Source organism: Furipterus horrens, unplaced genomic scaffold (assembly GCF_987537825.1).
Source record: "Furipterus horrens unplaced genomic scaffold, mFurHor1.1.pri manual_scaffold_6, whole genome shotgun sequence".
In the NCBI taxonomy this organism is placed as follows: domain Eukaryota; kingdom Metazoa; phylum Chordata; class Mammalia; order Chiroptera; family Furipteridae; genus Furipterus; species Furipterus horrens.
The window spans coordinates 67,413,089-67,429,038 of record NW_028327176.1 but is presented as its reverse complement, the minus strand read 5'-3'; the positions used below and the strand labels follow the sequence as shown (position 1 = coordinate 67,429,038).

At 44.9% G+C, this 15,950-nt stretch overlaps 1 pseudogene; it reads right to left on the bottom strand.

Annotated features, from left to right (window-relative positions):
- Window positions 1–13,791: 13,791 nt before the first annotated feature.
- On the bottom strand, window positions 13,792–14,413 carry LOC150006378 (high mobility group protein B1 pseudogene; annotated as a pseudogene).
- Between the last annotated feature and the right edge of the window lie 1,537 nt (window positions 14,414–15,950).

The following is a 15,950-nucleotide window of genomic DNA, read 5'->3' as shown; positions in this document are numbered from 1 at the left end:
TATTCTCAGAAGTGGGATTGCTGGGTCAAAAGGCTGTTCTATTTTTCATTTTTTGAGGAAAGTCTGTAGTGTTTTCCACAGTAGCTGCACCAGTCTGCATTCACACCAACAGTACACTAAGGTTCATTTTCTCAACATCCTTGCCAGCACTTGTTGTTTGCTGATTTATTGATGGTAGCCATTCTGACAGGCATAATGGGATATCTCATTGTGGTTTTAATTTGCATATCTCTGATGATTAGTGACATTGAGCATTTTTTCATATATCTATTAGCCATCTGTACATCCTCTTTGGAGAAATGTCTATTCAGGTCCTTTGCCCATTTTTTAATAGGGTTGTTTGTCTTTCTGGTTTTAAGTTATATGCAATTTTAAAGATATATTTTGGAAATCAACCCCTTATCAGATGTATCATTGGCAAATATGTTTTCCCGTACAGTGTGTTCCATTTTAATTTTGTTGGTGGTTTATTTTGCTGTGCAGAAGCTTTTTAATTTGATGTAGTCCCATTTGTTTATTTTTTTTTATTTCCTTGCCCTAGAAGACATATCAGCAAAAATAGTTCTATAAGAGATGTCTGAAACTTTACTGCCTATGCTTTTTTCTAGGATTTTATTGTTTCACAACTTACATTTAACTGTTTTATCCATTTTGAGATTACTGTGTGTATGGCGTAAGTTGGTGGTCTAGTTTCTTTTTTTTTTTTTTTTTTATGTACTTGTCCAATTTCCCCAATACCACAATAAAAGAGACTGTATATACTCCACTGTATGCTCTTGCTTCCTTTGTCAAATATTAATTGACCATAAAGATGCAGGTTGACTTCTAGGCTCTCTGTTCTGTTCCACTGATCTGTATGTCTGTTCTTATGTCAATACCAGGCTGCTTTGATTACAATGACCTGGTAGTATAGTTTGATATCAGGTATTGTAATTCCTCCAACTTTCTTCTTCTTTCTCAAGATTACTTGAGTCTATTTGGGGTCTTTTTTTGGTTCCATGTTAATTTTTGAAATATTTGTTCTAGATCTGTGAAATATGTTACTGGTATTTTAATAAGAATTGCATTGAATGTATAGATTGTTTTGAGTAATATGGACATTTTAATAATATTAATTCTTTCTATCCATGAACATGGTATATGCTTCCACTTACTTGCATCTTTCTCAATTTATTTTTATTTTATTTTATTTATCTGTTTTTAGAGAGAGGGGAAAGGAGAAAGAGAGGCAGAGAAACATTAATGTGCAGTTGCCTCTCACGTGCCCCCAACTGGGGACCTGGAATGCAACCTAGTCATGTGCCCTGACTGGGAATCGAACCAGTGACACTTGGTTCACAGGCCAACGCTCAATCCACTGAGCCACAGCAGCCAGAGTTCAATTTCTTTATTCAATGTCCTATAGTTTTGCAAGTGCAGCTCTTCTACCTCCTTGGTTAAATTTATTTCTAAGTACCTTATTTTTTTTGTTGTGACAGTAAATAGGATTTTCTTCCCCTAGTTTCTCTTTCTGATAGTTCATTATTGGTATATAGAAATGCTACCAATTTCTCAATATTAACTTTGTATCCTGTTACTTTGATGAATTCACTTAATAGCTCTGATAGCTTTTTGGTGGAGTCTTTACAGTTTTCTATGTACAATATCATGTCATCTGCAAATAATGACAGTTTTAATTCCTCCTTTCTAATCTGGATGCCCTTTATTTCTTCTTCTTCTCTGATAGCTGTGGTTAAGACATCTAGGACCATGTTGAGTAAGAGTGGTGAGAACAGACATTTTGGGACTAAATTTATTAATACAAGGAAGGAGAAGAGAATAGATAGTAGTTGTTGCCACCTTCATATCTGTGTAACTCTTTTTACTTTCCTCAATACACTTTGTTTTCTAATATCTCACTTAACCCTACAGGTTAAATGTGGTCTATCTTTAGGAGGACCTGACAAGCTGTCCATAGTTAGCTTCATTTATTGTCTATTAACCTAAGGATTAACAAATACATTGGTTCATTTGTCGTGGAGTATGCTTGCACTCACATTTCATTGGCCAAGACTATTTATATGATAATATCTAATGTCAAAGAGGGCAAGAAAATGCAGCCATACCTATGTGGATGAGATGAGAGGAAGCTGAATAGTTGTGCACAGCACTAATGACTATCCCAGCTATTATGAGAAGCTTCATTAAATGCCTGTGGAAACCAGTAAACTTCACTTCTGACTCTCTATCTACAGTAGATCTTTAGTCAGGCCGATGACTCTACAAATAAAGAAAATAAGATTAGTTTGGCATGATTTATTATTAAATTATAGTGCATCCTATGAACAAAATATATTCCAATTTAAATTATTTTTTTTATACTCTAAGTGATCACAATCTAATAGTTAACTAGTCACTCTGAAATTCTCTCAGGGATAAAAAAAGAAAACAAAAAACAGAAAACAAAAACTTACAAGTCCATGGTTTTATTAAGGCATGCATAATCGATTGCCAAAAATTAATTGCATGGTATTCATTGTTACAGTGTTGTAGAGGCCTTTGTTATGTGATCAAGGCAATTGCAAACTCTGGAATAAATTATCAAAAGTATGATGAATGTGTGTATGTGCAACCAAAAATGGTTGAAACCAGCTGAAGTTTAACCTCAAAAGCAGCAGAAGACTTGGGCTTTCTATACAGGTGAAAGAAGGCACAAGGTGTTCTGGCATTTGTAAAACTAGGTCAGGACACCCCCCTGCCCCCATCTTGGTGCTTGCTTAAAATTCCAGTGAACTAAGATCAGCCCAGTCTCCAGAAATCCATAAGACTTCCACTTAACCTTTGACCCAAGCATTCAGATGAGAAAACCAGGGGCCCCAGGTCTAAATGTGAAGGGGGAGGCAACTGGCACCAGCTGGTGATAAAAAGAGGTAATGGAGAGGCCTGAAGAGGAGGTAACACCATCTGGAGCCACAGGGTCTTTCCTCAGCTCCTCTGGGATAGAGTTGGCCACACGGATGCAGAGGGAGGCACACAGAAAGGTATCTAAGTTGGCAAGCACTGTCAATTTAATTGGTATATGAAGTCAGCTATCCTTCTCTCAGTCTTCCTCTTTGATCTCTGGGTGTTCCTCTTCTGAATGGCAGGAGTTCAATGTGAGAAATCACCTCTGGCTGAGTGAGCAGGGAAGCCCTTCCTGGGAGGTGGGACTTGAACTGCATACTAAAGAATAGATAGAGAGGGTGGGGAATGAGGATTGGCAGGTTAGAGAGCAATCTGATTTGTCAGGAGTGGTTCATTCTTGGAATGGGGGCTAGACTAGAAAGCTGAGTTGGCGATTGACTGCAGAGGCCTTGACTGTGAGATTGAAGCCGTGGAGTACTTTTGATCTGCGACTTGACATGCACAGCTCTGTATTGATCCAAGATGAATTTGACAGTGAGCTATGGAACAGACTGAACAAGAGAGACCAGAGACAGGGAGGTTTGTCATAGGCTCTTGTCATGGTCAAAGCCCACAGTGAAATGTGCATGAGCCAACTAGAAAAGGAGAGGAAAAGACAGAGTTTCTGGTGCACAATCCATTGAATTTGGGAGTGAAAAACACAAGGAAGTTGACAATTTAAAAATAGTCTCTGTTTGCAGCCTGTATGATGCTCACTTTAGGCAGCTGTGTTCTAAGAAAGAGAGAAGGCCCTAACTAAATTGGCAGCATATTTCCAACTCTCTTATGTGGGCCACAATCTTTCAGGACAATGGAGAGTTTCTTACAAAAGAAGTAATTCACCCAGTGCAATTATATTATTTTTCACTTCTAGCAGAATTCCGGGTATCTTCTCAGTTCTGCCTATCTTATTTGTAATGTTTTCCTCAAAGAGCTTCTAGCTCTTGATTCACTTCCAACAGGAACCAGAGTGGGAGGCGAGCCGAGCTGTCTACCCCCTTGACCTTATCACATTATCGGAGTGCCACCAGGAGGGTGATGGCCACTCAAACTTACAAGTCTGTTTTTGGAGAGAATAAAATTGACTATTTATAAAGGTGTGGGCAAGATGAAAGGAAACCAACAGGGAATGCTGCAGCACCTCCAGGATAGTAACTGTGGAGAGCTACTGCCATGGAAGCCTGAAAGGACAAGGAGAGGAGGTGGGCACAAGAACCCAGAGAGGGCTGCAGCTGAAGGAGGGGTATCTGGGAAGTTGCTGTGGCCTTCAATTTGGGCATCAGCCACCGGCGGCCAACCCATCACCCACAGGCAAGGAACTGGAGGAATTAACGTCTTACTCTCCTACTTCTTGCTGGTACCCACTATGAGCTGCACTCCACCGGAACCCAGAAGTTGAGGAAGCTCAATTGATACAGTTCATACAGGTCAGCCGCCAGGGGCAGAGCAAGTGGAGAAGAAAGAGGAGTAGATCTGGAGAGACAAGTGGAATGTTCAGCATGTTAGTACTGACATACAAACCAAATTAACACAACGGAAACCACCTATCATTTACTGAGCACTAACCATGAACCTAATGTGAGGAAATGATACAAAGCTACGCCGGGCTTTGAGTTATTGGGAAAGATTAAGTGGGTCCACAGAGGGAGGAGATTGGCCTTGAGGCCTCGAGAAAAACAGACAGAGTAGGAAAAAAGAAACTGCGAATCCCTTTTGGTGTTCCCGGTTTGTGCTCTCTAAGAGGCTTGGTGTCTGTTTTCATGAAAGTCCCTTGATTTCATACAAAGAATTTCCCTTTGACATAAGGCAACTGGAAGAAGTTTCTATTTCTTATAACCAAAACAATTGGGTTCATTTCATTTGAAATAAAAGAATCTGAACACACTTAATTTCATTTAATCCACATAACAACCCTGAAAGGTAGGCATCCTTATATTCTAGGTCTAAGTAAGATGAGGTCAACTCCATCAAGGGAGCTGGAACTCACACTTGGATCTGCCTGACTCCAATGCTCAGGAATTTTCTAGGAGTCCACAGGCAGCAGGGCTGGCCGAAAGCAGTTTCCAAAGCCAGAATTGAACTCCACCCTTAACCAAGACACCCCTGTGGGGAAGTTGGCCTCTCTGTCTCAGCTTGCCAGCTAGCACACAGTGCTGCTGAGGAGCTGGCTGGCATTGTAACCAAGCAAACCAGGGCTCAGCCCATGGTGCCCTTATACATGGCCCAACAATTAGTGTTAAAGAAAACAGGTTTTTATTAATAGCCTTCCAACCTTGGGGGCAGAGGTTAGAGCACTCTTGCTCAGAGCCCTGTTCTCCCACAATACCCAGCACTTCCCTTGATCTCCAAAAGGCTATAAGCCAAAATCGTGCCCAGAAGTTCTCAATATCCTTATATTTTCTTAAGCGGCTGCACAAACAGGTCTCAATCCTCACTGGAAGGTACACTTGTGGGTTTTAGAGTCACCATCCTCTAACAGCAGCTCTCTCCTTCAGGATATGGGGTATGTTGTCCTCAGCCTCCTTGTATTGGTTCAGGGAAACATGTGCTGTGTTACACTGAATCATGGTGGAGTCCAGGGAGGCACACACCACAAGAGAGTGGCTTCTCCGTGCGTCCTTCATAGAAGCAGAAGTCTGCAGCTCAGCATTCCCATCAGAGTTTACCTCCAAGCATTTCCCATGAATCCGTGCTAGGTTAGGCAGGTCCCCACCCAGCTCCATCAGCTCTGCTGCTGTCTTCTCCAGGCCGGGTTCCCAGTGGGTCTCCTCTTTCTTACTCTAGACTTCATGGCATGCTCTTACTCCAACCTACATGGCAAGTCCTTACACACCAGACCTCACGGTGGACAAGACCCCCTTCTTTTTCAGTCCTTTCCTCTGCATTCGTTCCTTCTCTCTCTCAGCCTGCCGCTCTTTTAAATGCTTGGCCTGGAACTTCCTATGTGACCTCATATCCAGCCCCTCCTCTAATGTGCTACTTTTGCCAGTTCCCCCACATCTTTTACCTTCTTTCAGTTGCCATCTTTAGTCAGAGAGGCGGATGCCCATGACACAGGGGCATCCGCCTCCCCTGGCTCTGTCATGAACCACTAGAGGATCTTAGTCACGGATGCCTTTTGTCCTGAGCAGCAGTCCCCTTCCCTTCAAGAAAGGGACAGCTATTAACTTGCCATTTTTATGCACAGTACCTTAAATGTCGTATCATCCACTTCCTTCTTCCCCCAACCAAGGAATGTGGGGAATATTTCAGGGGAGCCCCCCCAGCTCTGTACCTCATTACAGCATGGCCACCCAATGCCTAAATGTTTGGCAGAGGGCAAGAAAGGGACCAACCTTGAACTTGTCAAACTGCAGTCATCTTTTTTCAAGTACTACAGAAGCAATATATTTGTAAATGCTGTAATTACTCAGCTAAATACCACAAACAGGGTAGACTGAACGTGGGAACACCTTTGTACCCCTAAATATCCAATACTCCCAGCCCCAGAGGGAGACTGGGTTGTTGGAGGAGGGCCGGGGTGAAGCTCTCATCACCCTCCCATCTCATCCCATCCCAAGGGCCACACCCTGTCAGCTTCCCCACCTAAGAGCAGGAAGGTGAGGTGAGGTAATGTCTCTGCTAATCCTTAACCCGCAGTGTCCGGGAGATGAAAAAAATCTCAGAAATGCTGTGTTTGATTTAAAGCAGACCCAGCCCACCTTAACCAGGCTGCAGTTTCACTCAGAATAACCGGTTTGTTTTTCTTGGACATTTCAGGAACTAACCGGCCGCCTTCTGTTAAATCCCAAAAGGAATGTTAGGAGGGCCACATGCTGACTACAATCCAACCATTGCAGTCTTATTCTCCCTTAGGCCAGAAACTCCTGCTTCAGGCCAGTCGGGCCTCTCTGGGGGTCACTTGAGGGCCCTCCCTTTGCTCCCTGGGTTCCCTTCCCCCCACAGCTATCTTGGTGCCCAGAGTTCTGGGGGTAAAATGTTGCCATGTAGATAATAATAGCATGTGATCCATCATCTGTCCACATGATGTGTTTATCAAGTGCTCTCTGTGCGCCCTGCTGAACACATTACTTACCATCTTGTCAAGTTATTACAACATCCCAGTAAGGTGTGTGGAAACTTTTTATTGTTCTTTTTTTTTTTTAAGATGGTGAAGCTGAGACTAAGGAAGGTTATATAACTTGTCCTAGGTCATCCAGCTACAATCATAGCCCCCCAGATCTGGGTTCAAAGTTCAGGTTCCTCTTGGCAGCCCATTCAGACCAGCCCCTCCTTCCTGGAGCCTGAGCAGATTCATGTGCTTTCCCTCAAGGCAGGTGCCCTTCTTGGCCATATGAAGGGAGAGCTCTGGGGACATCCGGTGACTGTTGGCAGGGGTGGGGGATGGTGGTGCTGTAATCACAAGCCCTTCTCTATTGGTCGGCACCCCCACTTTGGATTGGGTTGGGTAGGGAGTTTCCAACCCCTGTGGGTTTTTCTACTAGCAGGGTTCCTGTGACTATCAAGTCTGCTCAAAGCAGGAGGAAGCAGTGCCTTCTGTGAAGTTGGCTGGAGGCAGAGGCAGGTCCCTGGGCTCTGGGCTGGCCTTGTGATCTCAGGCTAGTCCCTCCCCCTTTCTGCCTTGGCTTCTTTACAAAATGGTAAATGGGGATGAAGCTGGGGAGGGCACAGGCTTAAATCCCTCAGGCCTCTTATGGGCCTAATGTGCTCTGAGTTTACTCTGCATCAGGATCTTTGGCTCCAGGAGACAGGAGAGAGAGAGGTGGTAGGAGGAGAGACAAGAGGGAGCTGTTTCTGGGGAAGTATTCAGGACCTGGGAGAAGAGGAAAGAATGGGTGGGGCCTACAGCAGAACCAGGGACTGGGTGGCCCACATGAATTTATTCGTGTGCTCTTAGTCCAGTTCTGGAGACAGTTCCCAAGGCCTGTCCTTCCTCGTTGAAGACAGGAGGGAACACACCGCAGACAGTACTCAGAGCATAAGGCTGCTCTGAGGTTGGGACCAGAGAGCAGAATTTCTTCTTTTCAGCTTTGAAAGGGAGACTGCCATGCTGGGAACTGACTACTTTGGGTGCCTCTCTCTGCCTGGTGTCTCCTCCACTCTCAGGACAGCTAAAAAATGAGCCCTCTGGTCTCACAAATGAGGCTCCCTTTGATTTCAGGGGGAGTAGGCAGGGCAGGATGGGTGTTAAACTGAAGCACCTGAGATCTCTTTAGCACCCCAGGCTGGGCCAGCACAAGGAAAGCTGTTGCTGCTGGTGGGGTGGGGAGCGAGGAGCAACAGGCCTGAGAGGGGCTGATAAGGGGCCTCTCAGCGAGGGACGGCTCAGGGGACAATGGACTTAGTGTCAGAGGCCTCGCTGTTGATTTCCCTCTCTGCTCCCAAGAGAGGTTTCCATGGCACCCAGATCCTGGCTTGGCCACTAGTGTCAATGGACACATTGTGTGAGAGTTCTTGAGTCCCAGCCTCGCCCCTGGGCTTGGAGGGAACCATCTCCGCTGGCCCTGCAAAAGCTCCCTAGCACTGTGCTATCGGATGGTCTCCAGGGGCCTCCCAAGCCCACCCCACCCTCCTCTAACCCAGGAGGGGCAGAGATATTGGGGGCTTTCCTGGGTGGGTGCTATATGAGGTCCTCCTCATTTAGGTCTGCCTTCTTCAGGAGTTGCTCATCTGCGGGAGGGGAACGGACAGGTGACACTGCCCCTTTTGTGCATTTTTCCCAGCCTAAGTCTATAAATTACCATTCCCCTCCACTAATTCATCTGTAAGAATGATAAGTTTTGGTGCCAAGTTTGGAGAAATGGGAGGCATTTTACAAGTTACAAAGCCATAAGGACGAACTACTCACTATTTTTTCTTTTTTAACCGAAGAAGCACTGTAGCTAGTTAATGTGGTTAACTCTTAACACAAGGCAGCTAATGGCAAATGCTATCATTGAGGGGAAGAAAGTGATTTGGCAAGAGGTGATTTGGCAGTGACATGGAGGCTCTAGGAAAGGTTTGTAGAGAAGCTGGAATCTGAGCTGGGCCTCAGCAGGCAGGGCCAGTAGGAGCAAAGGCACAGAGGTGGGAATGTCGAGGGAGGTGTGGGGTGTGAGTGCAGGGTACCTGTAAAGAGGGACCACAGGACCCTGTATTAGACTTTTGCATCCAGGGTTTTGTTTTGTTTTCTTTTCTTTTTAGTTAAAATGAGGCCTCAGAGAGCCCACTCTGTGGAAGTGCTCCAACCAGCAACAATGCTCCCACATAAATGTCATGAAACGGCTAATTGTGAAAGCAGTCGTTTATCCCATTTTCCCCAGGAAAATGTCAACCCCATCTGAACCTGTGCCCTGCTATGTCATCCCTACAGCACTGAAAAATGCTATTAGGTGAAGTGAGGAGGGTGAATTGAGGAGGGGAGTCCAGATAAGAGAGGACGGAAGTGGGGGCTATGAAAGAAAATGGAGGGTATTGGGAAAGATGCAGGGAGTGGAGTGGCTTTGGCAAACACCCATTTTACAAGTGAAGAAACTGAGGCTCAGGTAGGTAATACTGTTATCAATGGAAGTGTGGTTCTTGTGGTGTCCAAAGGAAAATAATTTTCTGAGACCCACACAGGAGGACATGGCTATGTGGTACGGTTTATTAATAATGCGACTTCCCAAGGTCACATCTCCCTCTGTCTCTCCATGAAAAAAGTCCAATCTTGTCTTCAATAGGGGCAGGATAAAGGCCACTACCCAGGGGCTCTGCTCCATATGGAAGTCCAGTCCAGTCCAGTCCAGTCCAGCATCCCGCTGGCTTAGTGTGGATCTCCAGTTGCAGTCTGTTGCTGTGCTGGGGTACTCGGCCTCCTCCTGGAGGCCACAGAGAGAACAGGTGCACGCACCATGCAAGGGTAGGTTATGAGCAAGAGAGCGAGTTTCTTTGTTCTCCTGGGCTTATAACTAGGAGCTTGGGTTTGGGATGGACCAGGTGCTTTATCAAAATGACCACTCAACCTTCCAAGTTTTTGTGGGCTTTGGATAGGGTCCATCCCCCAGTTACACTGACAGGTCTCTGTGGTTGAGCACCTCCCCATGCACTCCCCAACAAGCTGGTGTGGGATAGGGGATGGGAGGAGTGTTAGTCCCCTTGGTGGAGCAATGCTATGGTGCCCTGCAGTGTGAAAAGTTGTAGCTTCCTGGTGAAGCAAACAGGCTCCTGCTTCCCAGTTTATTAAGTTTAACGTCTAGTCTCTTTTGCTTCCCTTCTCCATATCTAGCTAAACACTGATGGTAACAATACTAGATCTGGCTTTGCCTCTCTGCAAAACTTCTTTTCCCTTTGCGGACCCTGTGTGCTAGGTAGGCAGTTCTCTAGGAGAACAAAAGTGCAGAAGCACGGGCTGGGGATGGGGGCAAGGGAGTGGAGGAGCTTCCTCCCTCCAGTTCCCAAAAGAAGATACCAGATCCAGCCAGGTGAGAAGGGAAGGACCTGTTCAAGGTGCACATGATGCTTTGTGTCATCCTTCCTTTCTACCCCGTGGCAGGTTGGTCCCCTGGCAAGGACTCTGAGATGGAGATGAGTGAGCAGGAGGTTTATTGTGGTGTGTCCTGTGGTTAATACCTGAGTGGGAGTGGGGGTAAAGGAAGAAGCAGGAGTGGGTAGTAGGAGAAATTGGGCAGGAACCCAGACTCAAGAAAGGCCTCCTCCAACCCCACAAGGAGCTCTGGAGCTGGGCTGGCCTCTGGGAGCTGTTCGGAGTGGAGACAAGAAGGCTGGCAGCTAGGAAATTAGGCCCTTCGGTCCCGGAGGAGGGTCTAGGCAGTGTCCCACACAGTTCAAGCAGGACCAATGTCTCCACCAAATGCAATTTTCCTTTGAGTTTCAGAGGCCATGGTCCTGAGAGGGAGAACGCGACAGACCCACTTCATTTTTCTGAGCCAGGCCGGAAGCCACTGACCATGGATTAGTTGTGTGTAAGAGAGCCGTAAAGATTCCCAAAGCTAGAATTTTTTATTTTAAATGAGAATGTGTAACTTTATTTGTACTTAGAAAAAAATACATTCAACTTGTAAAAGAATATAACTTTTATTTGTCTGTGCATACAGCTGTGTATTGTGAGGGAGGAAGATGAGAGATGGTAATGGCATGATGCAGAAGAGCACTGAGGGAAGACGGTGATGGACATTTCTGGCCACACACAAATCTGTCATTGCTAAATCTATCACCCGAAAGCGCTATTTTCACATTCAGCCACAGGGATGAATCTCACAGATGCAATGTTGAACAAAGACATTAGACACAAAAGAGTATATCCTGTATGATTTTATTTATATGAAGTTCAAAGAAAAGCAGACTAACCTATTGTGGCAGAACTCAGAACAGTGGTAACTTTGGCAGGGAGGATTTACCTGGGAGGAAGCAAAGGGAATCTTCTAGGTTGTAACCCAACACTGCTACCTGCTGCTACAAAAGCCAATGCTCAACAGGCAGGTGTTGATGTAAAGGAAAGTGGTTGATTTTCAGGTGCCAGCCACCTGGAAGAGGAGGGACTCGCGTCACAAAGCACATCTTCTGGGAAGATGGAGGGACTCATGTCTCAGAGCCCATCACCCCCTCTCAGTGGAAGTAGAGATTTTTATAAGGAGGGAGAGGGGAACAGAATAAGAGATCAAGGGAGGGGGTTGCAAAGTTCTCTGTGTGCAGATGAGCACAGTCCACTCTGATAAGGCAAGTGATGGTCCATAGTGCGTCATCCTGGTTTAGTCATCTGGCTTCACATCATCCTGTCTCCACAGTTGAAGGTCAGCAAATCTCCCGGAGCTGGGATGCCTAAACATCAGTCTGTATCTTTTGAAATTATTTCCTAGGATTCTTATACAAACATGCTGTTCATCTATAAGCTACATATTAGTCAGAGTCAGCAGTTACAGAAACAATGTCAAAAGAATAGTGGTGTGGGTTGTAATTTCCTGTTAGAATTTTCCACTGTTACATAGAGTGATAGAAATATTCTATGTATTGATCAGGGTGGTGCTAACCTGGGGGTGTATATGTACATGTAAAAAGACTTTAGACCATATTCTTAAAACATGTCCTCTTTTTATATATGTTACACTTTTTATTAAAGGAAGAAAAAAAGAGCAATTTTCTCCTGAAGTTACTTGCATTTCAGTGGGGACCTAGGCCAATCAAAGCATTAGCTCTAATGATAGATTTTTACATTTTTCTGGAGGGCCAAGGGAGTTTTGAAGGCGTCTTCTAGGCTACGGATTTCCATTTTTGTCAGCTCTCTCAATTCTGCCTCTGATTCTCCTAGTTCCCAGACCGCTAATACTCTGCCCCATGTGCTAGACACTATTTTTAGAGTTTATTCAAGAAGAACTTCCTCCTGACTCAGCAGGACTCACATCTTATGCCTGTGGAAGGGCGTCCTGGCTGAGCATAGGGCTCCTTGGCGTGGTCTGAGCCTTGTGACGACCTGTGTAACCCCTGGGCCGTCTTCTTACTTTTAAAGACTCTGTTCCAATGACACATCAAACATGTCAAACTCAACCCACACTGACGATTATATAGGTATGTATATATACACATATCCACCCACATATATGTGTCTATATTTTTATTGTAAAATATTTTAAATGGTTTTAATAATTTTGCTTTTCAAAATGATAGGATATGAGCAACACATGTTATTTCTTGGCCATTTCCATACACTCAAGAATTCTTGCAAAGAAGGAAATGTTACTGTCAATTCACTTTTCAAATGTAATGAAATTTTTATAAATACTGCATCCATTAATTAATGAAGTTGGCATAATGTTCCACTTGTAGACATTTAATTAAACATTTATTCACTTTGATTATGCAGTTCAAAGGCGAGGCTCAGGCCCTGGGGGTCCAAGTTTTCAGTGGTTGATTTGCTTATTTATTTGCTCAGCATTGGCTGCCCCTAAAGGAAGGGCTGACAGGGCAAGGAGAGAGGACGGGTAAAGATGATCTCTAGGTGACTTTAAAGAACTCACAGTCCAGCACCATATTTCCCAAACTCTGAGCACCATCTCTATTTTTCTTTTTTTTGCCACATCTGAGTACCACGTGTACTATTATTTACTTAATGTTTTTCTTTAGAGCTACTGATTTATTTTCCCTCAATAAATTTGTTTCCAAGGGAGTCTACATATCTCTCATGGACTGAATGCTTGTGTCACTCCACAATTCACACGTTGAAACCTAACTCCCAATGTGGCGGTATTTCTCAGTGGGGACTTACGGAGGTAATCAGCTCAAGGTGGGATTTGCGTCCTCACAGAGGGAGCCTGAATGTGCTTTCCTGCTCTCTTTCTGCCACGTGAGGATTCAGCGAGAAGCTGGCCATCTGCAACCTGGAAGAGGGCCCTCACCAGAGCCCTCCCATGCCGGCACCCTGCCTTTAGCTTCCAGAACTGTGAGAAATAAATTTCTTTTTAATAAAAAAAATTGTATTTACTTAGAAGCATTCAGAATGTCAACAAAACAGCTACAACTTTTTTTGCAATTACAGAGTGGTGTTCAGTTAACAGAACAACAATTATTTCATATAAGCTGCATCAGACAACTGAAGATGAAAAAACTGCCATCCCCATATATAACTGATTTGTGCTGTGCACCAACAAGAACCCACTTTAAACTTCCATGCCAATGTGCAATCCCCTTACTGTACCAGGCAAGGTTAGTGGCTATTGAACATACCACCAGGACAGGGCTATCTAAAGACACATTCGGTAGTGTGTTAACTATACAAAAAAAGACACTGTACAGTTTAAAAACAAATCTTACACAGCCTTACATTTCAATTTTTTTCTTTAAAAGTAGTGAGTTGTGTACAGGGGGGTTAAATGCTTTATAGACAAGAAAAAAAACTACACTAGAACCAACTTATTCATCATCATCTTCTTCTTCTTCATCTTCCTCCTCTTCCTTCTTTTTCTTGCTTTTTTCAGCCTTGACAACTCCCTTTTTTGCAGCATCAGGCTTTCCTTTAGCTCGGTATGCAGCAATATCCTTTTCATATTTCTCCTTCAGCTTAGCAGCCTTCTTTTCATAAGGCTGCTCGTCATCTGCAGCAGTGTTATTCCACATCTTTCCCAGCTTCTTTGCAACATCACCAATGGATAGGCCAGGATGCTCTCCTTTGATTTTTGGGCAATACTCAGAACAAAACAAGAAAAAGGCCGAAGGAGGCCTCTTTGGTGCATTGGGACTCTTGAACTTCTTTTTTGTTTCCCCTTTAGGAGGAATATAAGTTTTCATTTCTCTTTCATAACGGGCCTTGTCCGCCTTTGCCATGTCTTCAAATTTTCCTTTCTCTTTAGCAGACATGGTCTTCCACATCTCTGAACACTTCTTAGAAAACTCTGAGAAGTTGAATGAAGCATCTGGGTGCTTCTTCTTGTGCTCCTCCCAGCAAGTTTGCACAAAGAAAGCATATGATGACATTTTGCCTCTCGGCTTCTTAGGATCTCCTTTGCCCATGTTTGATCACTTTTCCTCAGCGAGCACAGAGTCGCCTAGTGCCCGTCCAGCTCGCACTTGCCCCAGCGCTGTCTCTATGGAGCTCAATGTACTGCAATGGCTGTGAGAGCAGGAGCCAGACGCAGCCTCGAGAAATAAATTTTTGCTATTGATATGCCACCCAGTTTATGGTATTTTATTATAGTAGTCCAACTGACTAGATAGTCTTACTGTAAAATTATAGATGAAATGTTATAGTCATATATTTTTCTAATACACATTAAAATAAATACCGAACTATTAAAATGTTCAAGATGCTTCTCTGCATATCACCTAATGGCAGCTTGTGCATCAGCCATGGTGCAAGCCTCACTCAGGGAATCATCGACTTTGAGAAGAGATTCAACATATACAATATAGGTTAATAATTGTAACCTAAAGTGGGACCAGCCTCATGGGAATGAGACCAGTGCAGTCCCACAGGCCCCATGGTCAGAATGGCCCTGCGTGTGGTGTTCAATGCTCTGTGTGCATTGTCTTGAAGTTTTTAATTTATCTTTGAGTTTGTATTTGAAATCCAATGAGACAGTCAAGCATGTGCTGGTGGCTTGGAGCCTCAGTTTACACATCCTCTTGTCTTCTGCCACCTCCTCAGGACATGGTCTTGGCTGCCCACTCCCCTGACACCCTGTGTTTCAGGCCCTCCCAGATCTTCATCCCTGCCCCTGCCCCTGCCCCTGCCCAGCAACGCACGGCTGTTCTCTGCCCTGGCTGGAAGGGGCTGGCCCATGAGCCCTGCTCTGTCTTAGGAGAGGGGATGACTGTAGCCCATCTCTGTCTTGGGTTGGGGGCAAACCTCTTACTCTCTTCTGATCCAGGTACCTCACATGTCCCACATCACAGGTGACAACCCCCTTGGGGATCAGCTGTCCACTGTGGGCTGGGCACAGGCCCGTGGGAAGGAAAGATGCCTGGCTCAACGTGCTGAAAAGGCAGCTGGGATGCGAGGGGATCCTGTCAGTTATGTGCAGGGGAGCAGTCAGAGATGTGTGAGTGCCGAGTTGCAGAGGCTGTGCAGGGTGGGGTTGCCGGCCCCTGTGAGGGTGCCATCAGGGTCCCCACAACTGAGCGAGCACACCAAACAGAAAACAAAAAACACCAGGATAGGTCAAAAGAAAAATTGTGGAAGAAAACAAAAGCTTTATATTTTAACACCTTTAATGGAGCCTTGTCTTCTTTTTTGAATAAAGGCCCCATAGTTTTGTTCTGTACTGAGCCCACAATTTAGCAGGTCTTGAACCAAAGCAACATCTGGAAACTCTTGCTGGGGCTGGGCAGGTACATTTCTGGGAGGCACTGGAGGATGTCGCTTGATGGCCCGAGGTTCCAGGGAAGTTTCAAGGACATATGGCCCCTGGGTTGGGCCTCAGAGTCAGATGGGGCTGGGGTAAAGAATATATTGAAAAAAGCAACAGAAGTGGGAACTTAGGGTCTGCCTGGCGGACTGCAGCAGTGTGGTCTGGCTGGAGCAGAGATCGGGGAACAGGAAGCCTGGGAGCTGGCTCAGA